General features: G+C 37.6%; 1 long non-coding RNA gene across 1 annotated transcript; it reads left to right on the forward strand.

The window, feature by feature from the left end:
- The first annotated feature begins 2,784 nt into the window (after positions 1 to 2,784).
- Positions 2,785 to 5,346, forward strand: LOC106933080 (uncharacterized). The gene is made up of 3 exons (XR_015765532.1): positions 2,785 to 3,996; positions 4,103 to 4,299; positions 4,384 to 5,346. It is a non-coding gene; the product is annotated as an uncharacterized LOC106933080 (long non-coding RNA).
- Positions 5,347 to 5,608: the final 262 nt, after the last annotated feature.

Genomic DNA, 5,608 nt, shown 5'->3' on the forward strand with positions numbered 1-5,608 from the left:
TATAATTTATTAAAAAAACAGTAAATTTTTCTTTCTGCATATGTAAAGCCCTCTACAAGGAAACTTGGTGGCAAAGTACTTGCACAAAGTTCTGTAGTTCATATGCTGGTGGGCTGCATTGTGGCCACAGCTGCCCTGCAGACCGACAGAAGTGAGAGAAGTGATTCGTTCCCTCTGACTCCCACCAACAGGAAGGCCGGTGGCGGCAGGTGAAGTTGTGGGAACAAAAGGATGCAGGGTGTTGATGAATCAGTTCTTAGCATTAAATCGAAGATTTTGCTCGATTTTGCTCGGCCCCAACATGACACTGTTCAGAGGTCCACAGAAAACATAAAATCACAGTAACACCTGCCAGTGAAGTCGCACCAAGACGGTTTACTTCATTACATTTCAGTTTAATAGTTTAATATTATGAACATTTAGTTTACTTAACTGTATTTCTTGCTTTCATAAAAATGTTTTTGACCCTTTCCCCCCTCTGTCTTAATAGTCAAGTATTTTTTAATGTTCAGCCTTTTCAAAGATGAACTTTTTAAGGCTGTATAAACCTGATCTTGAACATTCTTCATTTAAATAAACTGTCAGCCTGATTAGTCTTCAGAAAACACTAATCTAGATTTACAAGGCCTAATTTTGCTTGGAATGAGCCTTGATGAACCCTGCTGCTTTGGCTGCGTCTTGGTTTTTATTGCGTAAAGTATTTAGCTTTTTTCTGACTTCTTCTGGTGCACAGTGTCGTGTCGCTTTGTGGGTGTGAGTGGGGATGGGAAGTGTTTGACTTGCTGATCTGTGGTTGCAAGTATTTATAATATAGCAATAATACATTTCATTCTTCATGCAATATTTTGCTTATTACTTACAAAGTAATCAGTGCTTTCTTCTGTTTAGATGGAAAAAAAAGTAAAATATTCAATCAATAAAATATGATGTGCAATAATCTTTATGTTAAAGCTGGTTTTATACCTGTGCATCACCAGACGCAGCAGGCTGGACTCTGATCAGTCAGTTTGTTCATCACTGTAAATGAATGTTTCCTGCAGGTGCAGCTGGATTTTGCTCCTCGTACCTGTTACATCAACCTCCTTATATCTGACGTATTTCATCTCATCGCTCTTCTTGCTGTGGAAAAGGAACAAGCAAGTCCAGATTATATTGGATATTATGCTGGTTTCTGTGTCTTTAGTGGGATGTTGAGTCTTTTCTTCAGGATGATCATTGCTCTGGAGAGGTACACTTTCTATATTTATCATGTCAAAGTGCAAAAAGTGTTTTGTAGAATGATTCATTTATTCGCTCTCTTGTGTTTCAGGCATTTTTTCATCTGCAACCCACAACTTCACTCAAAGAAAACTAAGCGTTATGTGATTTTATGCATTTTGACCTGGGTGTTGGGTTTTGTTCTTTATTATTTTTTCTTTCTGTACATCTATGTCTTATCTATAATCATTTCCTTCATACCTGCCCCTGTATTCATCTTCTGTCCCTTTCGAACTCTCAAATTGCTCCCTGCAGCTACATCATTACCTGCTGAGGAAAAACACAGAGCTGTAGGAAGTTTATTTCTGTTGCTGGTGACTTACTGCATCATGATTCTCCCAATAACTTCTTATTTCATTAATCCACATTTCTACTTATACTATGCGAGTTATAACAGATCATTGATCCTCTTTCTCCTCAATCCTGTAATGGATCTGATTCTGTTTGTTTTTTTGTGTAAAGGCCCCATTGAGAAGATGTTGATGTGTGTCTGTTGCTGTGGGAAGGAAATCACTGCAGGAACCAGGAAGTAACAACAGCAGGAGTTTAAACGTAATACAGACTGGGGGTTGAACGACATCATGATAATAGAGTCGATGTCGACTAGTCGCGGTGATGTCACAGTGACATAAGCACAAAATGCTTCACAACTACTTGGAGGCTTTATCAGCTATTTTCACGGCAGCATACTCGGTTGTTTTCATCCGTCTTTCTTCATTGGGAATCAGTCAGAGCTTGTTTGAAGATAATCTGTTAGTTTATGTAAGGTGTGTTCGGCACAGGCCCACTTTCACATCTTCACCTCCGTGTTTATCGACTTATGGTTCAGTTTCATCCACAAGTTGGCAAAGGAAATGTTTCTGAGACACCCAAATGTAGCAAATATGATAAGAAATTTGATTTATTGTTGCCAGTGATGGTTAAAAAACCCTATAACCGGTTTATTCATTGAAATTATCAATAAATATCAATAATCTTGAAGATATTATAACTCTGTGCAGTTTAGCAATACAAATCACACTTCTTTGTGTGACTTTTGTCTGAAATAAATGCATTTCAACACTGCAAAAACTCACAATCTTACCAGGTATTTTTCTGCAGTTTAGTGCAAATATCTTACTGCACTTAAATTAAGACAAAAGTAACTTATCAGCAAGACATAGGAGCTTGTTTTAAGTGAATAATTAACTGATACCGATGATAAAGTTCTGGTTTCATTCACTTACAATATGAGGAAAACATCTCGTTATTTATCTGCCAATGAAACTTTTTCATCCATATTAAGGAATGATTTACTTAAAAGAAGCTCCAATGTCTTACCAAGACGGGTAACTCTGTATTTGAAGGGGTGAGCATGAGACTGACATGACACTGTCATAAACATGACATAACATCTGTCATGAGCATAAAGAAGTCTTTATGAATGTTTATAACAGCTGTCTTGAAGTGTCATTTAGTAAATAATGACACTTTTAATGCAAAGTTGCTCTAAAAGTTGCATTAAAAGTCCATTAAAAATGCCAACTTTGCATGATTTTATAAATGATGATAATTTCATGCAAAGTTGGCATTTTTAATGGACTTTCAATGCAACTTTTTTTTGTCAAAGTTTTTTCAAGAGCAGTATTTGTGTTTGTGGAGCCGCACTGAAAATTACCACCACTTTTGTAATGATAGAACTTGAACTGTGTATCTCCTCCCCCTAAACTCCACTAACTGTAACCCACCAATGAAAGATGAAGCTTGAAGTCGGTCCGTTTCCCTCCTTATTTCATCCCAGCTCCTATTTTCTCTTGTTCTCCACTTCCTCCCACTCTGTCTGTCTTCCAGATGATCCACTGGATTATCCACAGCTACTCTGACCTCTGAACTTCCTCTGTTGTCATGGTGAAGGGGTCTTAGACAGGGATATCCCTAAAAAAAATAAAAGGCTGTCACAGACATCCACTGTTTATGCTTTGGTTTCCATGGTTACAGTAGATGTGCTGCTGCTAAGCTAATGGGTTTTGCTCCTACTGTGCTCTTTTAGATGGATTTGTGTGTGTGTGTGTGTGTGCGTGTGCGTGCGCGTGTGTGTGTGTGTGTGTGTGGCGCTGCAATAGTTACATGAAGTTTGTGCCACTTATTTCACCACACTGATGCACAAACAGAACACATTTTTTAAAGAATATATGTTTGATTGACAGGGTGATACCTTTGATGGATGACTCTGCTAAAAATGGGAGGGGTGTGTGTGTGTGCGTGTGTGTGTGGTTGAACTGTGGTTGAGAACATCTCAACATGAAATTATCAATTTTAGCAGCTGGAAGATTGAGTTCGAAGACATTCTGAGGCGCAAAGTCGTGAGTAAACTTTCTCCAAAATCTAAATAATTATATCTGTTGAAGAAATGTCTAATTCAGTTTATTGTTTCTTACGTCACTTTATTTTAAAATCAGATATTTCAAAATGTATGACCTGGAATCCATTTCTGAAGTGCAACAGTGACTAAAGTACAACTACGTAGATGATGAAATAAATCATTTTAACATTTACCCAGTTTGACAGAGGTGATCCTTCCAGGAAGAGAGTCTTATATGGAAATTCCACTTTCTATCTAACAGGGTGTTTCCAAAAATGGATTATTCTCACCTTGGAAACCCAGAAATGGACCAACCTACGTATCTTAATGTGATTATTTGGATCAACATCCGTGTCTGTCTTCCCTTCACTTTCCTGCTCATCACTTTGTGCTGCCTCGTACGTAAAGTTTGTTGTTTTTGATCCAAAATGAAATTTGCCAGAGAAATGAATGTGTTTACTCCGTATGTCTAAAGTTTGATATTCTTTGTAAATGTGTTTGCAGGTGAGACTGGATCATTTTCCTGTCTCCTACTACATGAACCTTCTTCTCTCTAATCTAACTCAGCTCACCATTCTGATCGCTCTTCCTCCAAATTTTCCCTATTATTGGAGATATTGGAGATATTCAGCTTCCCTCATCATCTACGCCTGCTGTGCTCTGGCCAGTCTTTGCTTCAGGACGATGATCGCTCTGGAGAGGTACAACAGGATACTTTAACTCTTTACCGTCCAGGTCACAGGGTTATTTTTACATTTACGATGTTTTTCTTCGTTTTGTTGCAGGTGTTGTTCCATCTCCTGCCCGTCATCAAGCTGCATCACTCAGACTAAAGGTTTTGTGATCGTCAGTGTTTTTGTTTGGGTGTTTTGTTTGGTGTTTGTCCCTCTTTTTATTTCACTGAGACAGGAATTATCCTGCCTGATTTTTGCCCTCCTACCTGCCCCTGTGCTTCTTACCTGTTTAGTTGTGAGCCTCAAACATGTATGTGGCACCGTGTCAGTGCCAGCTGAAGAAAAACGCAGAACTGTAGGAATTTTAGTTGTGTTGCTCCTTCATTACTCTGTGGCAGTCTTCCCAATAGTTATTTACTCTTTTGTTTTCAATCATTTTCAGCCATTTTCACCCAGAACTGGAATACCAGATATTTATTTGAGCTCGTTTCTCCTGGGTTATTTCTTCGACCTGCTGTTGTTTGTGGTGATGTGTAAAGGTCTCATTGAGAAGCTGCTGAAATGTCTCTGCTGCTGCTGCAGGATGGAAAACGTTGAGCGAAATGATGGCAGCAGATCATCAGTTTGACTGTAGCACAGGCAGGTGAGAAATACAGAAAAAATGCAGCAGAGCTTGTATTAGAAGCCAAAATTATAGACCGCAGACTTGCTTTTTTTTTTTTTTTTTTTCTTTTTTTACAAAAACAACTGCATAAAGTACCAACTGAATAACTATGTACCTGATCAGAGTGTAAATGTTTGAAAGCTGAATGTTGTGTGAACTTGATGCAGTGCTGTACAAGTACAGTCCATTTACCAGTTTGAGTTTTTCATGTTCTGTTTTACTTTTTACATAAATCCATTTTGCTTAAATTAAAGTGTTTTTACTGGTTTTCATGCATATTTTATATACAAATATTTACTCAAATTGTGTTTATTGATTTGGTTTTTTTGTATTTACAAGTAAATATAAAAAAAGGGACTTTTGAATTTATTCTTTGTTCCCTCTTAGCAATGATTAAATGAGTAACTACACACCTGGTACTGTTGTTATTATTTCTTCATAATATTATTGCATAAGTAAAATGTGTCAAACTGTAAAAAAATATTTCTGCCTAAAAACGATCTAAGCACCAAGTAAAAGAAAAAAGTAAAAAGTAAATGTGTGTTTGTGGAGAGGCTCATCAACCTGAAGGCTGATGTACATTTTCTTAAAATGTTTTCTGGTTTTCTGGTAGTTTTTGGATTTTGATCAGTATCTGAACTTCCTGCTGCTCACCTCACGACAGCGACGCTC

Source organism: Poecilia mexicana, unplaced genomic scaffold (assembly GCF_051168715.1).
Source record: "Poecilia mexicana isolate PSO_F unplaced genomic scaffold, ASM5116871v1 scaffold_15, whole genome shotgun sequence".
NCBI classification, from domain to species: Eukaryota; Metazoa; Chordata; class Actinopteri; order Cyprinodontiformes; family Poeciliidae; genus Poecilia; species Poecilia mexicana.